General features: G+C 37.4%; 1 pseudogene; it reads left to right on the plus strand.

Moving 5' to 3' along the window:
* The window catches only part of LOC120034108, a 42,390-nt pseudogene extending 30,233 nt beyond the window's left edge, over nucleotides 1-12,157 (plus strand).
* Nucleotides 12,158-25,315: the final 13,158 nt, after the last annotated feature.

The following is a 25,315-nucleotide window of genomic DNA, read 5'->3' on the forward strand; positions in this document are numbered from 1 at the left end:
GCACATTTTTCTAACAAAACATATGCTATACAATAAATATGTTATCAGACTGTCATCTGATGAAGTTGTTTCTTGGTTAGTGGCTATTTATATCTTTATTTGGTCGAATTTGTTATAGCTACTGATGGAGTAAAAAACTGATGGAGTAAAAAAAGTGGTGTCTTTTGCTAACGTGGTTAGCTAATAGATTTACATATTGTGTCTTCCCTGTAAAACATTTTAAAAATCGGACATGTTGGCTGGATTCACAAGATGTGTACCTTTCATATGCTGTATTGGACTTGTTAATGTGTGAAAGTTAAATATTTAAAAAAAATATCTTTTGAATTTCGCGCCCTGCACTTTGAGCTGGCTGTTGTCATAAGTGTACCGGTGTCGGGCTGCAGCCATAAGAAGTTAAACCATTCATAATAACGCTGACTAAATAACAACTATTAAAGGTTAAACCATTAATAATGAAGCTGACTAAATAACAACTATTAAATGTTAAACCATTCATAATGATGCTGACTAAATAACAACTATTAAAGTTTAAACCATTCATAATGATGCTGACTAAATAACAACTATTAAAGGTTAAACCATTCATAAGGATGCTGACTAAATAACAACTATTAAAGGTTAAACCATTCATAAGGATGCTGACTAAGTAACAACTATTAAAGGTTAAACCATTCATTATAACGCTGACTAAATAACAGCTATTAAAGGTTAAACCATTAATAATGATGCTGACTAAATAACAACTATTAAATGTTAAACCATTCATAATGATGCTGACTAAATAACAACTATTAAAGGTTAAACCATTAATAATGATGCTGACTAAATAACAACTATTAAAGGTTAAACCATTAATAATGAAGCTGACTAAATAACAACTATTAAATGTTAAACCATTCATAATGATGCTGACTAAATAACAACTATTAAATGTTAAACCATTCATAATGATGCTGACTAAATAACAACTATTAAAGGTTAAACCATTCATAATGATGCTGACTAAATAACAACTATTAAAGGTTAAACCATTCATAAGGATGCTGACTAAGTAACAACTATTAAAGGTTAAACCATTCATTATAACGCTGACTAAATAACAGCTATTAAAGGTTAAACCATTAATAATGATGCTGACTAAATAACAACTATTAAATGTTAAACCATTCATAATGATGCTGACTAAATAACAACTATTAAAGGTTAAACCATTAATAATGATGCTGACTAAATAACAACTATTAAAGGTTAAACCATTAATAATGATGCTGACTAAATAACAACTATTAAAGGTTAAACCATTAATAATGATACTGACCACATAACAACTATTAAAGGTTAAACCATTCATAATGATGCTAACTAAATAACAACTATTAAAGGTTAAACCATTAATAATGATACTGACCACATAACAACTATTAAAGGTTAAACCATTCATAATGATGCTGACTAAATAACAACTATTAAAGGTTAAACCATTCATAATGATGCTGACTAAATAACAACTATTAAAGGTTAAACCATTCATAATGATACTGACTAAATAACAACTATTAAAGGTTAAACCATTCATAATGATGCTGACTAAATAACAACTATTAAAGGTTAAACCATTAATAATGAAGCTGACTAAATAACAACTATTAAATGTTAAACCATTCATAATGATGCTGACTAAATAACAACTATTAAATGTTAAACCATTCATAATGATGCTGACTAAATAACAACTATTAAAGGTTAAACCATTCATAATGATGCTGACTAAATAACAACTATTAAAGGTTAAACCATTCATAAGGATGCTGACTAAGTAACAACTATTAAAGGTTAAACCATTCATTATAACGCTGACTAAATAACAGCTATTAAAGGTTAAACCATTAATAATGATGCTGACTAAATAACAACTATTAAATGTTAAACCATTCATAATGATGCTGACTAAATAACAACTATTAAAGGTTAAACCATTAATAATGATGCTGACTAAATAACAACTATTAAAGGTTAAACCATTAATAATGATGCTGACTAAATAACAACTATTAAAGGTTAAACCATTAATAATGATACTGACCACATAACAACTATTAAAGGTTAAACCATTCATAATGATGCTAACTAAATAACAACTATTAAAGGTTAAACCATTAATAATGATACTGACCACATAACAACTATTAAAGGTTAAACCATTCATAATGATGCTGACTAAATAACAACTATTAAAGGTTAAACCATTCATAATGATGCTGACTAAATAACAACTATTAAAGGTTAAACCATTCATAATGATACTGACTAAATAACAACTATTAAAGGTTAAACCATTCATAATGATGCTGACTAAATAACAACTATTAAAGGTTAAACCATTAATAATGATGCTGACTAAATAACAACTATTAAATGTTAAACCATTCATAATGATGCTGACTAAATAACAACTATTAAAGGTTAACCTGTTTGGGCTGCAGGGGGAGTATTGAGTAGCCAGATAAAAGGGTGCCCATTTCAAACGGCCTCGTACTCAATTCTTGCTCGTACAATATGCATATTATTATTACTATTGGATAGAAAACACTCTCTAGTTTCTAAAACCGTTTGAATTATATCTGTGAGTCAAACAGAACTCATTTGGCACAAACTTCCTGACCAGGAAGTGGAAAATCTGAAATTGATGCTCTGTTCTACTCCCTGCCTATACATGGGCATGATACGTAAGAGTCTACGTGCACTTCATACACCTTCCCCTGGATGTCAAGAGGCGGTGAGAGAAGAAATTTCGTGTTTATCTTGGTCTGAGGTGGAATAAAAGCTCTTTGTTTGACGTGACCGTCCATTTTCTGTTTTCTGGAGCGCGCGAAAGGGGACATGGATTTGCCTTCTGTTTAGCTGTCGTTATGGACGACTAATATCTCCGGCTATGATTTTATTTGATACATGTGACCATATCATCGTAAAGTATGTTTTTTCAATATAGTTTCATCAGATTATTGAAATTTTTTCGGGAGTTTTGCCGTGTTCCGTTCTCTTCCGTTTGTTGACTTGGAGAGCTTTGTGCCACTTGGCAAGTGCGCGTGCTAAATCGAGAGGGAAAATGAACGTTTTAAATCCAAACAACGACTGTTCTTGACAAAGGACACCTTCTACAACATTCTGATGGAAGATCACCAAAAGTAAGAAACATTTTATGATGCTAATTCATATATCTGTCGTGCATGTGAATTAGTCGTGGGCGCCCAACTTTGGGGTACTCAGCTTTACCGAAGCTGGATGTCGTAATGAAGTTATTTTTTAGAATTCTAACACTGCGATTTCATTAAGAACTAATGGATCTATCATTTCCTATACAACATGTATTTTTTACTTATGTTTATGAATAGCTATTTGGTCAGAATATGTGTGTCAGAAAACGTGTCAGAAAAATATCGTTGCTGTTTAGACGTTGTGGGAAAAAGATGCTACGTTAGCACAATGTGTAACCACTGATTTTAGCTCTAAATATGCACATTTTCGAACAAAACATAAGTGTATGTATAACCTGATGTTATAGGACTGTCATCTGATGAAGAAAATCAAGGTTAGTCAAAAATTATATATCTTTTGCTTGTTTGTTACGATCGCTAACTTTTGCTACTGGGAAATTGCTTGTGTTTTTGGCTATTGTGGTAAGCTAATATAACGCTCTATTGTGTTTTCGCTGTAAAACACTTGATAAATCGGAAATATTGTCTGGAATCACAAGATGCCTGTCTTTCAATTGCTGTACACTATGTATTTTTCAGAAATGTTTTATGATGAGTAATTAGGTATTTGACGTTGGTACCTGTAATTATTATGGCTGCTTTCGGTGCAATTTCTGACTGTAGCTGCAATGTAAACTATGATTTATACCTGAAATATGCACATTTTTCTAACAAAACATATGCTATACAATAAATATGTTATCAGACTGTCATCTGATGAAGTTGTTTCTTGGTTAGTGGCTATTTATATCTTTATTTGGTCGAATTTGTTATAGCTACTGATGGAGTAAAAAACTGATGGAGTAAAAAAAGTGGTGTCTTTTGCTAACGTGGTTAGCTAATAGATTTACATATTGTGTCTTCCCTGTAAAACATTTTAAAAATCGGACATGTTGGCTGGATTCACAAGATGTGTACCTTTCATATGCTGTATTGGACTTGTTAATGTGTGAAAGTTAAATATTTAAAAAAAATATCTTTTGAATTTCGCGCCCTGCACTTTGAGCTGGCTGTTGTCATAAGTGTACCGGTGTCGGGCTGCAGCCATAAGAAGTTAAACCATTCATAATAACGCTGACTAAATAACAACTATTAAAGGTTAAACCATTAATAATGAAGCTGACTAAATAACAACTATTAAATGTTAAACCATTCATAATGATGCTGACTAAATAACAACTATTAAAGTTTAAACCATTCATAATGATGCTGACTAAATAACAACTATTAAAGGTTAAACCATTCATAAGGATGCTGACTAAGTAACAACTATTAAAGGTTAAACCATTCATTATAACGCTGACTAAATAACAGCTATTAAAGGTTAAACCATTAATAATGATGCTGACTAAATAACAACTATTAAATGTTAAACCATTCATAATGATGCTGACTAAATAACAACTATTAAAGGTTAAACCATTAATAATGATGCTGACTAAATAACAACTATTAAAGGTTAAACCATTAATAATGAAGCTGACTAAATAACAACTATTAAATGTTAAACCATTCATAATGATGCTGACTAAATAACAACTATTAAATGTTAAACCATTCATAATGATGCTGATTAAATAACAACTATTAAAGGTTAAACCATTCATAATGATGCTGACTAAATAACAACTATTAAAGGTTAAACCATTCATAAGGATGCTGACTAAATAACAACTATTAAATGTTAAACCATTCATAATGGCCACATAACAACTATTAATGAAGGTTAAACCATTCATAATGATGCTGACCACATAACAACTATTAATGAAGGTTAAACCATTCATACTAATGCTGAATAAATAACAATTATGTTGAGTTAGGTGAAAATTAAAACATTATTATAAGAAAGGCTTAATGTAAGAAAGGTATATAGCAGTTATAAAGAATTGTAATAGCAAGATTTAGGTAAAATGTTCTAATTCAAAATAATAAATACATTTTCTATAATATATATTACATAACAGTTTCCTGAAGGTAAACAATATCGTAAACTATTCTAAGAAATAATAGATATGTGTATTATCACCTATCCACAACCATCTGAATGTGTTGCTGTCCTCAAAGAGCAGGTGTGTTGTGCTGGTGGGAGGTTTTTGTTATGGTGTGTATCACTGTGACTATACGGGGGCCACAATGATATTACGCCGTACAAAAACCCCTTTGCTCCTGTATGGACACATCAACACTGAACAAGTCAAATAAACACCTCCCAGGACAATGGTACCAATGTAACCCTGATGAAACCTCACCATAAACATGATTTTGGCCATAGCCATGATATTTGGTTTTATACTGCAACACTTAAATCCATACATTTGCAAACAACTGTTACAAAACTGACAATGGATACACCTTTTGTCAGAAACAATAATCCACCAAATCAAAGATGAATATGATACTGTAAGAGTCTTTAGTATTGTTATATTATATTGTATTATGGATGGTTTTATGTTTCTTATACCTCACTGAGAGCAGAGTCATATGGAATCCCTATGGAGATGAGAAGGAGGTGTTTTTGTGCTGGGGTATATCACTGTGATATGGGCTGGGCTGGGGGGCACAGTGAAATGAGGCTGAACAAAAACCTCAGAGACAAAACCTGCATTATATCTGCGTGAGGATTGGGACAATGGGGAGAAACCATACAATATTCTTCCAATGATCGTCTGATATTGATATAACGCCATTGTAAATTGTTTTACATTTTTAAAAAGTATATTTTGATGGAGTGATGTCATGACATGGACCTGAGCATATTTTTTTTTAAATGTATGCAAAACGGAATTCACAACATCTGTCCTTAAGGAATCAGGTGTATGATAGTATTACGATATTGCATTATATTTTATTCCGTTGGATTCAGAATCGTGACTTTAAAGCTGCCTATTGAAGTGCAGGGTTTTTGTACAGGCAGTGAATGGAGACATAGCACTGTGATGCTTTTGACTACTGGGGAAAAGGGACACAAGTCACCGTCTCAACAGGTAAGCAAACTTAAATGTATGATATCCATCGAATGTTTAATTTTCCCATTCTATTTTGAGTGTAGAAAGAACATATTTTTGTCTTTTGCATTTTTCAGATGCAAAATGTCCTTGAATAGACCAGTTCATAGTCCACTAAAGAAATGGTTTACATCAATTTGCTTATTTCCTTGAAAGTCAAATAGTTCCTCAAATTCTAGGTTCTGCTGTTGTAGAATGATGCAGAAATGTGTTTCCTAAAGTCTTATAAATAGAAAACCATTCCTTCCTCAGAATTTTTTTTACAGTCTACGAGAAAATGTTATATATTGTGGAAATACATTGTTGACCAAGTGTGACTCTGTGACAATGTAGTATCTATTTAGATTTGTTTTTACAAACCAATGTACTTTGAAGTTATCAAGATTAGTTGAAACCGATTGGTGTAAAAGAGGGTAGTTTTTGTACTGCTTGGCATATGCCCTTGTCACACTGTGTATGGATACTTTGACTATTGGGGGAAATGAACAATGGTCACAGTATCATCAGGTAAGCCATTGTTTTTGTGTGTTTTTTTCATGCAATCAAATTGTTGTAGTTTGAAGATAAATCATTGTTTTATGGAGAAAAGTAGACATTACTACTTGGATAACGTTGTTTGTGTAGCACACCTAGGTAAAGCAGTATATTGTTTGTTCATCTGTCCACATACGTCTTTCACTTTTTGCGATTGATGTTTATTTAGTGGATTATGTAGGCTTTGCTTTAGGTCAAAAATGACCATGTGAAAATGAAAATGTAGGCTATTCATATGGGAGTCAAACACATAAACTGATTATAGGTATAATAATAAGAGTTCATCTTAGCCTATATTGAATTGAGTGTTAATTTGCATCACCTTAATCCATATACATAATTGAATAAAAAGGTTTTATTAGAGAAACAGTATGTTTTATTTTACAGTTCTGTTTTCACTGGTAAATGTGTCTACAATTGAATGTGTTAATGTGTTTTTAATTGTGCCTTTCTGTATTATGCCTTTTCTAAAATGTTTATTCTATTCTACTGAGCCAGTTACTTTATGTTCGTATTCTTATCTTTTAGTATTTCTTCTTGTTGTAGCATTGTTGAGAAGGAACCTGAAAGTAAGGTTTTTGTAGATGGTGTATTTGTATCCTATCCTGTACATACAACTAATATACTAGAAACGTAGTGGTAGTTACACATCAAAGAATACAAGACAACCAACTACATGGAACTAAATGGTGCCTTATAGTGCACGATTAAATGAACAAGTAGTTCTCAGGTTATAACTGTGTAATGACCATTTTACCATGGTAATTCCTAGTAGTTACCTGGTCATTTTGTACATTCAAATCAAGTGTTACCTTTCTTTCTTTCTTTCTTGCAGCAGCCACAGCCACCCCTACTCTATTCCCTCTTATGAACTGTGGAACCGCTTCTAACAATGTCTACAGCATCGGTTGTCTCGCTACCGGCTTTTCACCTTCCTCACTCACATTCAAGTGGAAAGATGCCAGCGGGAGTCCGCTGACGGACTTCGTCCAGTACCCGGCAGTCCAGAGTGGGGGAGCCTACACAGGACTCAGTCAGCTCCGTGTGGCTGAGAACGTCTGGGGAAACTCAAAGTCTTTCATTTGTTCTGTGGAACATCTTGGAAAGGAAACGACAGCAGTCATCAATAGACCAGGTAAGATCTGGTCATTATATTGCATTTTTTGTTGGTTCTATTTTTCTAAAGATTGCATTTTAATGTTTGTGATGTAAACTATTTCTGTTTAGAAAACCTGATTATAAAATGATACTTGGTGTTTACCCTGGATGTCTTATTTCAATAAGGGGTTAAACTAACATGCAGACATTTTTTTTTACCTCCCGCTACACAGTCCTAAAGTCTCCAACAGTGTCTTTGCTGTCGGGGCCCATTGGCACCACCCAGTACCTGATGTGTATGATTGAAGATTTCACCCCCAATAAAGTCACTGTCACCTGGAAGAAGAATGACATGGAGGTGGAGGGCCAAATCACTACTGTAGGCAAACAGCTGTCAGGCCTCTACTCAGGCAGCAGTCTGCTGAAGGTCAACAACACTGACTGGAACAACAAGGTCAAGTACAGCTGTGTGGTGCAGCACCAGGGACCACCCACCATCAAGACAATCTCCAAAACAGGTCTGTATATAGGAGAAGACTGTACTACAATTGATGTCATGCTCACATACAGTATGTCTATTATTTAGTGTAGTTCCTCATCAGGAACATTAACATGTCCTGCTTTCACATTGCTGCTCTCCCTTTCAGAACCACTGACGGTGACTCTGAACCCACCAAGTGTGAAAAAGGTGTTCTTGGACAACCAAGCAGTGCTGGACTGTGTCATCAGTGGTACAGACCAGGACACAGTGTCTGGTACCACTATCACCTGGCAGTTCAATGGACAGGACAAGATGGATGGCATCGATCTGAAAGATATTGAATCAAAGGGCAACCTGAACAGCAGGGTCAGTACTCTGACCATAGACCAGAAGGACTGGACCAATGTGAACAAAGTCCAGTGTTCTGCCATGAAGAGTGGTGAAGACAAACCGGTCATTCAGGACATCAGCTTCACCAAAGGAAGTAGGTCACTGAGACATCTCAATGTGGTTGTGATAAGTGGTCACATACTCCAGTATCTGGAGAGGGAGACACAGGATGTGCAGACTTTTGCTCCAGCCCAGCGCTAACACACCTGAGTCAGCAAATCAACTAATCATTAACTAATCATCACCTTTGCTTAGTTGAATCAGGTGTGTTAGTGCTGGACTAGAACAGAAACCTGCACGCCCCTGTGGCGCTCCAGAACCAGGGTTAAGGACCACTAAGTTGATTTTAAACTGATATTCACATACTGGTTTTCATACGTACCTACACATCCATGAGTGTAACGTTTCTCCTTAAAATCAATCCTCTTGCAGGTGAAGCCCCTTCAGTGTCCGTCCACCTTCTCCCGGAGGAAGACACCAGGAAGGAGAAGACTGTGACTCTGGTGTGCCTGGTGGTCATCCCGTCTCTCTATGACGTCTACATCATGTGGCAGGTGAACAGCAGCCAGTACCAGGAGGGGGTCACCAGCCCTCCTCAGAAAACCCAGAAAGGCGACTACTTCGTCACCAGCGTCTTCACCACCACTAAGAAGGAGTGGGAGGGAAACTCGGTTTTCACATGCGCCGTCAAAGACCTCAGCTCGGACAACAATACCACACCTCAGGGGAGGAGTGTGTCAAAGTCCTTGGGTAACTCATGTGAAGACAAGTGATATTAATCTGTGTGTGTTGTGTCGTTGTGTCTCCTTATTGACTCCTCTGTGGGTCAGAATAGCCAATTACTAGGCGTGTCCCCTGTTGTTTGATGTCATTGTTGTTGTCCTTGATCTCCCTTTCAGAACCACTGACGGTGACTCTGAACCCACCAAGTGTGAAAAAGGTGTTCTTGGACAACCAAGCAGTGCTGGACTGTGTCATCAGTGGTACAGACCAGGACACAGTGTCTGGTACCACTATCACCTGGCAGTTCAATGGACAGGACAAGATGGATGGCATCGATCTGAAAGATATTGAATCAAAGGGCAACCTGAACAGCAGGGTCAGTACTCTGACCATAGACCAGAAGGACTGGACCAATGTGAACAAAGTCCAGTGTTCTGCCATGAAGAGTGGTGAAGACAAACCGGTCATTCAGGACATCAGCTTCACCAAAGGAAGTAGGTCACTGAGACATCTCAATGTGGTTGTGATAAGTGGTCACATACTCCAGTATCTGGAGAGGGAGACACAGGATGTGCAGACTTTTGCTCCAGCCCAGCGCTAACACACCTGAGTCAGCAAATCAACTAATCATTAACTAATCATCACCTTTGCTTAGTTGAATCAGGTGTGTTAGTGCTGGACTAGAACAGAAACCTGCACGCCCCTGTGGCGCTCCAGAACCAGGGTTAAGGACCACTAAGTTGATTTTAAACTGATATTCACATACTGGTTTTCATACGTACCTACACATCCATGAGTGTAACGTTTCTCCTTAAAATCAATCCTCTTGCAGGTGAAGCCCCTTCAGTGTCCGTCCACCTTCTCCCGGAGGAAGACACCAGGAAGGAGAAGACTGTGACTCTGGTGTGCCTGGTGGTCATCCCGTCTCTCTATGACGTCTACATCATGTGGCAGGTGAACAGCAGCCAGTACCAGGAGGGGGTCACCAGCCCTCCTCAGAAAACCCAGAAAGGCGACTACTTCGTCACCAGCGTCTTCACCACCACTAAGAAGGAGTGGGAGGGAAACTCGGTTTTCACATGCGCCGTCAAAGACCTCAGCTCGGACAACAATACCACACCTCAGGGGAGGAGTGTGTCAAAGTCCTTGGGTAACTCATGTGAAGACAAGTGATATTAATCTGTGTGTGTTGTGTCGTTGTGTCTCCTTATTGACTCCTCTGTGGGTCAGAATAGCCAATTACTAGGCGTGTCCCCTGTTGTTTGATGTCATTGTTGTTGTCCTTGAGTTAAAGTTAACATGTTAGTGTTGTCATTGTTTTGTTGACTGTAAACATATTGTCTAATGTGATATTGTCCAGTCTACTGTTTTGTAAAATGTCAGTCCTATTGCACAGTCTTGTGTTGCCATTGTTGTCCTTTGTCATTGTTCAATGTGTCTTCCTAATGTGGAGGCTGGCTAATAAACAATACAGCATATGAGATCACATGGTTTGGTGTTCGTATATCAATTACTTCAAGTCTTACAAAATATACTGGTCTATTGTACATATAAAAACTGAATGCAGACAATTGTTTTGTCATGAAAAGACAACATCACTGAATAGCCTACATAGTAGTACTATACTCACAGTAAGGTGGTCATGGATGTACTATTTAATGTTTAGGTGTAGCTTGATATAATGTGAGTGGGTGTGCATGTTAATATTAGGCCAAGTCTGCACAGCTCAGTTGCATGTGCTCTTTGTGTGTTGATGTGTGTGTCTGTGTGTGTCCATATAATTTGAGCTCATGTAGCTCATGTACGATAAAGACTAATACAGGTGTACAATATCAATGAACACATGAATATACAGACACACACACGAACAAGCAGACACACATGAACACACACACACACACACACGCAGACACAAGTGTATGTCCGTTCCTCACCACCTGTCTCTCTCCCTGTTCTCAGAGAACATCCTACTGACTGAGCCTGAGGCGGGCTTCGCTCTGAGCTGCACGGACAACGTTGAGGATGAGTTCGGCAGCCTGTGGTCCACCACCTCCTCCTTTATCATCCTCTTCCTTCTCTCCCTCACCTACAGCACAGTACTCAGCCTCGTCAAGGTACTGACACCGCTTATTTATTGTGATTGTAGACTTCTGATGAAGACCATTGGCAGCTGAAACGTCACGATTTGAAATAAAAAAATAACGTATCAAGTGTTTGTTTGTTTATTGTCTGTTTATTGTAATAACCTGTATCTGTCTCTGCCTCCTTTCAGATGAAGCAGTGAAGAACACATGATGGACTGTAGAGATAGATGTGTCTAGATTAGAAAGATAGTGGTCTGAGATTGTTTTGGCGTACAGTAGTGTTCTTTAGTAATAATGTTATGTATATATCCAATACATTATTGATTATGATTGATTAGTATTGTTTTTCTCACTATTATACATTCATTGTAGTGATATGTTATTTTTCATTCATTGATTTCTATTGTACAGTATCTTTAATTATAAAGTGTATCCTGTGAAGTCTGTGTCCTTTTTCATTAAATAAAATCAAACTTTTAGCTAGACATTTTACTGACACATCCACTGGATGCTAATGCTGGGAGAAGGACAAGTCCTATATTGTGTTTGGGGCGGCAGGTAGCCTAGTGGTTAGAGCGTTGGGCCAGTAACGTTTGTTCTGCCCCTGAACAAGGCAGTTAACCCACTGTTCCTAGGCCATCATTGTAAATAAGAATTTGTTCTTAACTGACTTGCCTGGTTAAATAAAGGTAAAATAAAAATACATTGCCTATTGAAGTGTTTCTGCTTGGCAGTTTTTTATGTAGACCATTTACAGCTGTACTTCCTCCCAGGACAGATTAAAACAACGTTAGGCTATATCCGCAATACACAACTAAGACTTCAACATTCTGTTATCAGTTGATCTGAGGTGGTTTCTTGGTTCTCTAACTTGTCTAATAATAGTGTCATGCAAAAGCAGCTTCCTCTCTCTCTATCCCCTTGATACCACACCTGTGTCACTGAAACTGTCCAGCAACTGCCAGGGCCACAAATACACTTCCTTGAAAGAAGAGAAACACTGCATGTACCAAAGCAACGCACCCACACATCAACACCAGCACACACACATATACTGTATATGTCAGTGCTTTGATGATTATTATTATAGTTGTTGATTATTTGGTAACTTAGATCAATGGTTCCCAACCGATGTGCCGCCGCACACTGGTGTGAGTTGAGGAACTCTCAGGTATGTTTTGAAACATTTCCTGATCATGATTTTAATAATGGAACACTCACAAAATGTATGCACATGGAGTTGTGACTTGGGAGCACTAGTGGAGGTCAGATAATTCATTCAATGGAACATGGTTACATCTGTAACGTTGTTTCAAGTCCAGTGCCCTCAGGCTGTTGAGGGGCACGTAACAAAGGGGGGTTCCATTAAGTTAACATATGTAAATGTTTAAAGATGGTCATAACATGGATCATTTATCTATTTGATTTTGAATTTTAGGACTCCTTTAGGTATCAACAAAAATATATAAACAAATTACAGTATTTGATCAAATATTGAATTTGGCTTTTATTGCAAGTCCACAGAAATGCATTGAATAACACATTTATAAAATGCAAAACATACACATCTATCAAAAGAAATTTGGTTTTGAAGTGTCTGTCCAATATCTAGGAGATATGAGAAAGCTCAGGATTTTCATATTTTTTCACCCGGTACCGTGTTACCTTTATGACACTCGTGGGGGTTGTAGGACAAAACTGAGAACACCATTGTGTTTGTGAGAGTCTCATCTTGTTGGCCAATCCATTCAGACACTGCAGATTTTCATGAGAAGACAGATTTTTGAGATGTCTCCTGGTCTGGCAAACAGCACTGTAGCTCTGCACCTTTCCACCGCAGATGCCAAAGGCAGCCCATAAACATTTTAATTAATTCATTAAAAATTAAACTGACAGATTAAATTGACTGATTTTTGTTTTGTTTTTGTAATGTCAACCCCGGACCAATCGACTCTTAAAGACAAATTAACGCTCAAGAGTAAGAAACTATGAAAACTATTAACATATTTCAAGTAAAATAAAATAGATGATTTTCAGAATGGATCAGATGTGATCATTACAACTAAATTAATTAATTAATAGGGACATTTTACGTGTGCCACAGAATTTTATATCCCATCACAGTTGTGAACCACTGACTTAGATACAAGTCACTTTCTATGTGTGTAAATACTACTGTAATGAATACTCAGGGAGAAAAAGTTGTAGATTCACGCGCAGAGCATGGCAGATGTTTATTATGCCTTAGCAGAAGGCAGGTATCATGGTCACAGGCAGGTATCATGGTCACAGGCAGGTATCATGGTCACAGGCAGGTATCATGGTCACAGACAGGTATCATGGTCACAGGCAGGTATCATGGTCACAGGCAGGTATCATGGTCACAGACAGGTATCATGGTCACAGGCAGGTATCATGGTCACAGGCAGGCAATGGTCAAACACAGGTATGCAGTCAAATCAATGAACAGGTGAAATCAATGAACAAAAATGAAAGACAGGGCTACGTTCCAGAACACAAAGAAAAATAACACAAGGTTGACTAAGAAAAGAAAGCAGAACCTTACAACTACTGGAGACTAGCAGGCTGCCAGGGCATCAGAGCTGCTATCAACAGCAACACCTGTATTCAGCGCATGAGGCTACTTCTGCTAACAACTACAGGGAGCTTGAGGACAGCAGCTCTTGTAAACCAGCTAAACACTGTCATCTAGGGCAACGTTCAAGAACACATTTATATTCCTGTTGTGCAAATAACATGTATTTTACAACCTAAAGAGATGCTGCGTTACTCACTCTTTAAGTTGTATGATTATCCATTCTCATCTGTGCAGTCTGTCCTTTAGCCATGATGGCCGGTGAGAATGGATTGGCATTTCTTCATATACATTTAGATTATAATATCTGACCAGATTAACTCTACTGGCTAAAACAGCTACTCCAATTATCCAAATTATTGGATTCTGACAACAGAATGTGTTTATTTTAAGTTGAAAAAAAATATTTGTAACTTTCAATAATGACAAAAAAATATACTGTGTAAAGAAATGACCTTAGCAAGGTGCTTTGATCATTGTTATGGTCAAAATGCCTGACAGAGCAAAAGCTGAAAGCCCAAACTAATCAAGAGTAAATAATACGTAGTAAAACATAATTTGACATACTGTTCATGAGAACAAAATCAATAGATCATGTTATGGTTGCTGTGTTTATTCCATCTTTGGCCCTGTACAGAGTGGTGGGGAGGTTTTTGTACAGGGTTAAACCACTGTGCCATATAGAGGGTCACAATGATACAGTCCATGACAAAAAGCTACCACCTCTACCAAGCACAGTGTGTAAGAGTGCTGACACCTAAGGAACACAGACATATACATTCTGATTGTCTATAGGCAGCTAACCTAAACGTGCTGGTACATTTATACACATTATCAACTCAAACAAATGTCCATACTCTTTACTCTTTAGGCCTACTTCAGAGAAAGAAATATCATCATTAAAAACTTTAAAACAGACATACACTGGGGAACAACTTTTTTCTGTACACTGTGATCTAAAAATTAGCTTGAATTGAACTTCAATTGTTGTTGTAAATGACACAGGATTGAAAAAGAGATGGTCCACATGGAGACATAGGAGGTTTCAGTGAGTTTTACTGAGAGGATTCTGTGGCTGTTTGTGACATGGGTTTTTGTAATGGAGTGAGTCACTGTGTACGGGAGTGGCCACAGTGATGAACATCAATACTAAAACACCTCCATGGACATGAGGGTTGACAGGATTGTACTGTGTAAACATTGACTTCACTCTGGAGCCATACGAGAGATAATTTCACTGCTATGAAATTAAATGTTCATATTTTCATCTTAATTTTCTCCATTCCACTATTGGTTGCTATTCTACTATTGTGTACTATGTTTCTGATTTCATACTGATTCCTACTGTGCTGTTTTTTAGCCAAATTGTTGAATGAAATTCATGTTTGATTTCGGACATGCCTGTCCATATAAATATACAGTGTAGCACCCTATCCTGACATTTAAGATATAACAATCATGGTTATCACGTTGTCCAGACATATGGCTTTATTTACAGGAGGTATTGACATTTTGACCCAAAACTCATGCCCTGATTTACAGAAATATTGTAACAAAGTTTTCTAATGAAGGCAAACAATTTAGAATCCTCCGATCCTGTAGCCTATTCCCAACCGTCACGTTGTACAGCGCCATAGAAACCCTGAGGGTTTTGTTTTTCATTTTTCTCTGAATAGAAACACTATAATATGCCCTGATTTACAGAAATATTGTAACAAAGTTGTCTAATGAAGGCAAACAATTTAGAATCTCAAAGGTGCCCTCTGGTGGTAAAATTAGCAATAACTTTAAATTAATTAAATTATGTGCCATAGAATGCTGCGGCAGCACACAAGGTGTGCCGCAAGTATGACACAACTTTTAAAGGAGGAACCACTGTAAGTAGAACCAATGAATGTTGAACATGCTAAACTTAATGCCCAGTCTATCCTGTCTCAGGACCTAGTATGGACAGAGCAGTCCATCTGTTACTGTTACTTTTCAAACAGTTGTTATGCTTTAACCTGTTGAGGACAGAGGGCGCTGTTTTCACTTTGGGGGAAAATCGTGCCCAATTTAAACGACCTCGTACTCAATTCTTGCTCGTACAATATGCATATTATTATTACTATTGGATAGAAAACACTCTCTAGTTTCTAAAACCGTTGAAAAATACAGAAAGGATGAAAATACAGTTGTGGTCCAAAGCACCACCAAGGACCATTCTCTGATGACGTAGACCCTCTGAGAAAACTGAACCAGGAGAACTTATGGGCCTGAGATATAGAAACTCTAATGTCATTTTGTACACGAAGCCAAATAGTCACAGATTCTGACCAAATTGACTGAATATATCAATATAAACGGACTATTTAATAATACACACATACTTAGAGTATGGAATAAACAAATTTACAGTTACTTTTGTCATAATTATTATGTTTTAAGTCACACAGAACCACCATATTTTCCATAATTTTTGGTCAAACTGTTTGAGAAGTAACTATTAATGCATCCATTCCATAAGGTTTATGCTTGAAAATCCATTCTGTTCCACACCGGCCCTGCTCTGCTTTTCTCAGTTGTGTCTGTTTCTCTCACACACCCCACCCCTCTCTCTTCCCCTCTGTGACCCTCACAGCTGTGTGGCACCACGCTTGGTGAACTCCAGTCTGTCACCTGGGTGTTTCAGGGTCCCAGTTTAGCATCTCTGATGATTCAGATAGACAGTTAAAGTAGTTAAATAGCCCAGGGACTGCAGGGACTGTTTCTATACACTTTCATGATCTAATTCTCACTACCTTGTTTCAGCTGAGGATAAAAAGCTGTTTTGCATCAACCACATGAACACAATTTGAATTTGATTAAATGGTGAGATGGATCAAATCATTTAATTTTAATTATTGGTTTGTCAACAGTTGTATTAATTGTATTATTTTATATTTTCAGTCATTCACTGCTACTCATCACACACAATGTTATTGACAGACCATATTCATGGTTTGTGTTGGTAATAAATATAACACACTTATCAAGAATTGCATTGAACAATGAGTCCTTAACTAAAATAATAAATTGCTCTATGTGGTTTCTCATATCTGTCCTGGGATACTCCCCCTAAATACTTTAGTATGTCTTCATTATAATTGTTTATAGGGGAGAGAGTTTAAGAATGTGTTTTTATCAGGTGTGTCTATCAAAATGAGTGTTGGGCACAGTAGTTCAAAGCTACCCAAGCATAACTTCTACCCCAGGACTCACCTGCACTCTGATGAAGCCATTTCCCTGATATATTATCTTCATTAACCCTAAAAAGGATCAATATATCATTGTGAAAGTGCAGTAACATGTTTAAAAACAACACACAACAATGATGTATTGCAGATGTGGGTTAAAAATACAAATTGTGAATTGAAAAAGTTATCGAGTGAAGTTTCGCCATCTAAGTGAAGTAGTTTGGTGATATTTGCTGACCATATGACATTGAAGCAATGGGAATACATTTCAGGGTAATTCAGGATGGGAATTGTTCCTTCTTCTTTTTTAGTTATCTTGTTTTATGTGTTGTTTTAAAAATCTATATTCGTAAGGTATTTTCTGACTTTATTGAACAGATAGGGAGAGAGGTAATGTAATGAAAGATAGAGGTTGTGTCAAAGGGCAGTAGGCCAGATTCAAAACTATGCCTTAAACGTATGACACAACATACCACAATTTCTTACAAGGGCCATTTGTAAATGTGTTTGTGATATTGTTGTGAGAAATATCAAAATGTAATATGATTTAATGTCAACTATTTCATGACTCTTCTTAATACATGAAACACTGTTCGAATGAGAGACGTGACAAAAAAAAACATTTACTTTACTGTGTAAACAACACAGAAAATGTTTGCTGATTGACAGTGATCACTGATGTCTGGCTTTGTCTTAGAATTGATTGCCTTGAAACATATTTTATATGCATGTGACATGCTACCACCCAACTATGGATGTCATGCAAATTCTGTCCCTCAAGTCTGTGTACTTATATGATGTTTCCTACCATGGGTGAATTGTCTTCCATCCTGAAAAGATGACAGGCAAACCACACCTCCTCCTGGTCTTGCTGGGCCTCTGTAGTATGTACTCAATAATCCAGCAATTTATTGGAACAAAGTATTTTACGTATAGAGATAATTATAATATCCATTGAGTTAGCATATTTTGATCTATTGTCTTCATTCTCTCTTCTCTATTAGGGGTATATGGTCATAGTCTGGAGGACATTCCCTCCAGTCCAGTCCTGAAAAAGCCTGCAGAACCTCTCAGCCTCTCCTGTAAGGGATCTGGCTTTACATTTAGTAGCTACCAAATGGCCTGGATACAACAACCTGCAGGAAGATCACTTGAATGGATATTAATTATAAGGACTAGTAGTGGAACTGCATATGCAAAAAGTGTTGAAGGACGGATAGAAGTCACCTGAGATAATTCTAACAGCATGGTGTAACTCAGGCCTGGCAAATTATTTTCCATGGAGGGCCACATTAGAATATATTTTTGCCATCGCGGGCCAGAATCATATTACTGGATTATACATCAAGTGTATGATTGTGTTGACAGATATATCTACTTTAAATCACATCCAAATATGCTACTTATTTTACTTTTTTAACATGCACAGAAATAAACCACATCCATGTTCTACTTTTGGTAGGTATTTTCATTATTAAACATGCAATGAACTACACGGAGGGAAAAGTACACTGTGAATTCAGCACCACAGACAGAACTCTTGTTAACCGGTATGCACAAAAACACAAGAAAGAGAGAGAGCTCAACATTACATTTAAACTACTCAATCAGTGTGAGGAGAAGTATCTGATGGGCATTGACTAGAGCAGTGAAGTCAGGTATAGTTTCTGACCTCGCTATGTGCAGGATTGCTGAGAGGTGAGAGTCAGTATGAGATGATCTGTGCCTTGAATTGTTATATTTCATCACTGAAAATGTCTATTCACATACATAGGTTGACCCACACAGTACAAACATCTTCTGAGCATGACTCCTAATCTTTGGAAAGTTTTGTTCATCGAGAGATGAATAGAACCTCGTCAGTGACATTGTTTTGAATAGTTCTCCAATCACTGCATCAGACTGAAGATCGATAAGCTCAAGTTGCAGGTCAGTGGGAGCGTTATCCACATTGAAGGTGAAAGGAGAGGAAACCAACAGCATGTCATTTTCCAACACTTTAAAATCCTCAAAACGACCAGAAAACTCACCGTTCCAAGCACGCAGCAGCGATGTATACTTCTCCCGCTGGTCATCTGATAGGGAACAGACTAGTAGTGTCGGAAGGTGGGTGAGATTATTGGCTTCTACTTGGCGGGTCAGGAGGAGTAATTTTCGCTTGAAGGCTTTGACAAGGCTGGACATCTGATGTGCAAAAAGGCCCTTCCCTTGTAGAAGGGAATTCATTTAATTCATTAGGGCCATGATGTCCACGCTGAAGGCAAAATCAGCCAAACATTCTTTACATTGCATTTGAGGGAAATCCACACATTTTCTTTTCATTTGCAAAAACTCTGCAATCTCCGACTTCAGGTCCGACACCCTTTTTTTAGCACCTTCCCCAAACTCAGCCATCTCACGTTTCTGTGGTAGGGGAGATCTGCATGACCCGACTCTGTCTCTTCCAACAGTGAGACAAACTGCCTGTGGTTTAAAGATTTCACTCTTATGAAGTTTACCACTTTAGTGACTGTATCCACAACATGGCTAATTTTCAGAACAAATTTACAGAGCACCTCCTGATGATTAATGCAAATCAGGAAAATAACTTTCTGATCTGGGTTCAGCTCAGCTACTTGATCTTGTATCCTTTTCAAAAGGCCAACGTTTTTTCCTGTCAAGTTTGGGCATCCATCAGTGTTCACACTGGATAACTTTTCAAAACTCAGTCCCAATTTTGCCACAAACTTGTTAACCTGTCTGGCTCTGGCGTTCCGCTAGCGGAACTCCTCCCACATTCCACTGAAAAGGCAGAGCGCGAAATTCAAAAGATATTTTTTAGAAATATTTAACTTTCACACATTAACAAGTCCAATACAGCAAATGAAAGATACACATCTTGTGAATCCAGTCAACATGTCCGATTTTTAAAATGTTTTACAGCGAAAACACCACATATATTTATGTTAGCTCACCACCAAATACAAAAAAGGACAGACATTTTTCACAGCACAGGTAGCATGCACAAAGCCAACCTAACTAACCAAGAACCAACCAAACTAACCAAGAAACAACTTCATCAGATGACAGTCTTATAACATGTTATACAATAAATCTATGTTTTGTTCGAAACATGTGCATATTTGAGGTATAAATCAGTTTTACATTGCAGCTACCATCACAGCTACCGTCACAATTAGGACCGAAGCAGCCAGAGTAATTACAGACACCAACGTCAAATACCTAAATACTCATCATAAAACATTTCTGAAAAATCGATGGTGTACAGCAAATTAAAGACAAACATCTTGTGAATCCAGCCAATATTTCCGATTTTTTAAGTGTTTTACAGCAAAAACACAATATAGCATTATATTAGCTTACTACAATAGCCTACCACACTACCGCATTCATTCATCAAGGCACGTTAGCGATAGCAATAGGCACGTTAGCGATAGCGAATAAACCAGCAAAAGATATATAATTTTTGACTAACCTTGATAAGCTTCATCAGATGACAGTCCTATAACATCAGGTTATACATACACTTATGTTTTGTTCGAAAATGTGCATATTTAGAGCTGAAATCAGTGGTTATACATTGTGCTAACGTAGCATCTTTTTCCCACAACGTCCGGATATTTTTCTGACACTTTTTCTGACACACATATTCTGACCAAATAACTATTCATAAACATAACTAAAAAATACATGTTGTATAGGAAATGATAGATACACTAGTTCTTAACTTCTTGAGAATACAGGGGGTGCTATTTTCCCATTAGCATAATTTGCTCAACAGATTAAACTGCCTCTTATTCAATTATTGCTCTTACTACATGCATATAAATAATACCATTGGAAAGAAAACAATCTCTAGTTTCTAAAACCGTTTCAATTTTGTCTCTGAGTGATACAGAAGTCATTTCACAGCACTTTCCATGACCAAGAACATAAAATCAAGATGTGTTATGCTGGCTTCAAAGCTCTGCCTATATATGGTCGTGCCCCCTATGACCCGAAACACACCTCATTCGCCTTCCTCTGGGTGTCAAGAAGACGTCAGAGGAGAAATTCTTTGTTTATCTGGTACTGACGTGAAATAAGACCTATTTCTTTGGCGTGACCGACAACTTCCGGTTTGCTGATTCGCACGAGTTGGAGCTGCGATTGTGTACTGTTTTGCTGGCGTTATGGATGAAAACTATCTCCGTGTCGAATTTTGTTTGATACATGTGACCATATCATCGTAATGTATGTTTTTTCAATATAGTTTAATCAGATTATTTGAATTTTTTTGGGAGTTTTGCGGTGTTCCGTTGTCACAATTTATTTACATTTGAGAGATCTGTGCCACTCGACCGGTACCTGTGCTAAATGGAGTGGGAAAGGAAGATTTCTGAACGGAACCAACGACTCATCTTGACAAAGGACACTTTGATCAACATTCTGATGAAAGATCAGCCATAGTAAGACCCAATTTACGATGTTATATCATATCTGTTGTGCATGTGAACTGACCGTGGGCGCCTAGCCGAATCTGCCTTGTATAGCTATGCTAATTTAGCGCTACATTTTGTTTTCGTTATAAAACATTTAATAAATCTGAAATATTGTTTGGATTCACCAGATGTTGGGCTTTCAATATCTGTACGCTGTGTATTTTTCTGAAATGTTTTAAGATGAGTAATTCGTTATATGACGTTGGTCTCTGTAATTGTTCTGGCTGGGTCAGCACTATTTCAGATTGCAGCTGCAATGTAGAACTGTGATTTATACCTGAAAAATGCACATTTTTCCCCAAAAAAACTATGCTATACCATAAATATGTTATCAGACTGTCATATTATGAAGTTGTTTCTTGGTTAGTGGCTATATATATTTTTATCTAGTCGAATTAGTGATAGCTACTGACGCAGGAAAAAGCTGTTGGGAGTAAAAAAATCGTGTCCTTTGCTAACGTGGTTAGCTAATAGATTTACATATTGTGTCTTCCCTGTAAAACATTTTAAAAATCTGAAATGGTGGCTTTATTCACAAGATCTGTATCTTTCATTAGGTGGCTTGGACTTGTGATTTAATGATATTTAGATGCTACTATTTAATTGTGACGCTATGCTAGCGATGCTAATCAGTGTGGGGGGGGTGGGGGGTGATCCCGGATCCGGGGTTGAGGCTCGTTAGAGGTTAATGCAATCGCCGTGTTAGAATTCTAAAAATAACTTCATTACGATATGCAGTTTACGTTATGGCGAGAGCGTGCCCAAAACCTGGCCGCAAACTACTAGTTCACATGTACGACAGATATATGAAATAACATCATAAAATGGGTCCTACTTTTGCTGATCTTCCATCAGAATGTTGTACAAGGGGTCCTTTGTCCAGAACAATCGTTGTTTGGTTTTAGAACGGCTTTTTCCCTCTCGATTTAGCAAGCACACTTGCCAAGTGGCGCGAATCTCTCCATCGTCAACAAACTCAGAGAACGGAACACGGCAAAACTCCCGAAAAAATTTCAATAATCTGATTAAACTATATTGAAAAAACATACTTTACGATGATATTGTCACATGTATCAAATAAAATCAAAGCCGGAGATATTAGTCGTCCATAACGACAGCTTATCAGAAGGCAAATCCAGGTCCCTTCTCGCGCTCTCCAGAAAACAGGAAACTGGTGACATGTCATGCCAAGAGCTATTATTCGACCCCAGATCAAGTTATACACTCAATTTCTTCTCTCACTGCTTGTCGACATCTAGTGGAAGACGTATGAAGTGCATCTAAACTAATAAATATCAAGGACTTTAATAGGCAGGCCCTAGAACAGTGCATAGATTTCAGATTTTCCACTTCCTGTCAGGAAGTTTGCTGCAAAAGGAGTTCTGTTTTACTCACAGATATAATTCAAACGGTTCTAGAAACTAGAGAGTGTTTTCTATCCAATAGCAATAATAATATGCATATTGTACGGGCAATAATTGAGTACGAGGCCGTTTAAATTGGGCACGATTTTCCCCCAAAGTGAAAACAGCGCCCTCTGTCCTCAACAGGTTTAACCTCCTCCAATAAATCTTTCCCTGTGGTCGTGCTCTTCATTGACTGCTGTAATTTCAAAGTCTGGGGTTATGCCTAGTAAGAATATCAACAACTGCACTGTGTCACGTGCATCACTGCTCTCATCCAGGGCAAGGAGAAAAAGGTGAAATCCTTTACCTTGTCTTTCAACTGTTGTGCCATATTCTCTGCGATATTCTCAACACACCGTGTCACTATTCGTCTTGACAGGGAAACATTTTCAAACAGCTCTTTATTGTCGTGGCAAAGTATTGCTGCAGAGTCAATTAAACATTCTTTAAAGAATTCACCCTCAGTGAATTTATTTTATTTTACCAGGCAAGTCAGTTAAGAACAAATTCTTATTTACAATGAGGGCCTAGGAACAGTGGGTTCCTAGGCCGTCATTGTTCAGGGGCATAACAGATTTTTACCTTGTCAGCTTTACCTTGTCAGCCAACCTTTCGGTTACTGGCCCAACGTTGTAACCACTAGGCTACCTGCCACCCCAGAATGGCTTGCCTTGTTTAGCAATTTTGTCAGACAGTACATAGCTAGCTCTTGCAATTCCGTTTGCTGAATGCGGTTTTGTGAAAAGTCCTTGCTGCTTTTGCAACTGAGAATGCAACTCTTTCGATGCACTTGCCCTCTGCTCAGAAAACATATTCCTATATTTCTCTACATGCTTCGTCTGGAAGTATCAGGACAAGTTGTAGTCTTTCAAGACAGCGATGCTCTCTTTGCACACTAAGCACATAGCTTTCCCTGATACCTTAATAAAGACATATTTAGACGTCCACTCTTGATGGAACACCCTACATTCATTGTCGACTTTCATTTTCTTAGATATCTTTGAAAAACATATTTTTTCACAATTTCTATCTAGCTACTATTTGTAACTGTGACGTGTGTGTCAGCCTGTCAGTCACTGTCTGTCCTCGTGTAGTTGTTATGTATACGTGCCTTCAAAATAAATGTCCCACAAGCGGTGGGAGTTAAATCATTACACAAAGGCGAGTATTCATTGGGCTTTTAATTTGAATAACAAATCCGTTTTTCAAAACTTTACTATCGCAAATTCTTTATGTGGTCTGAGCATGATTCTGCGGGCCATATTGAATCAGGCCGGCCTGGCCTGGTGTATCTGAAGCTATGTTCTGAGAGCAGAGGGCTCTGCTGTATAAATGTAAAACATACTTTTTTTTTGCAATGATCAATTACTGCCCCATTGAAAACATGTCCTGTGAATACTAGTCTACTATTCTTGTCAATCGTGGCCTTTATGTATGTACTATTCAATACATGTTAATTATTTCCTTGACAAATGGATGTCTATACAGTATATACCATTTCAATGAATACACAATTAAAATAATTATTATGAAGATGATCAATATTTAGAAAATCATCATGTTCCCCACAGTTCCTCCAGTCCTTGAGTCAGTTATGTGTGTGGTGAGTAGGGCCTGTAGGTTTTTCTGATTAAGTGACCTGATTAGGAAAAACAATGTTTTTTGCTGGTCTTGTCATGTGATAAAGGACAACTCCTGGCACTACTGATGAGCCATAAATTGACATCTGATCTCATTTATCAGCCCCTCCTCCATGACATCATGATGGAAATCCAGATCCCTCAGAGTTCATATATACTTATGTTCTGCTGCTGACTTGTTGTCTCTCCACCCTCAGTATGACGGGAAAACGACCTTCTGCTGCTCTCTCTCTGTCTGCCCTGTGAGTTTACATTTACATTTACATTTAAGTCATTTAGCAGACGCTCTTATCCAGAGCGACTTACAAATTGGTGCATTCACCTTATGATATCCAGTGGAACAACCACTTTACAATAGTGCATCTAAATCTTTTAAGGGGGTGGGTTTAGAAGGATTACTTT

This window comes from Salvelinus namaycush, chromosome 41 (genome assembly GCF_016432855.1).
Source record: "Salvelinus namaycush isolate Seneca chromosome 41, SaNama_1.0, whole genome shotgun sequence".
In the NCBI taxonomy this organism is placed as follows: Eukaryota; Metazoa; Chordata; class Actinopteri; order Salmoniformes; family Salmonidae; genus Salvelinus; species Salvelinus namaycush.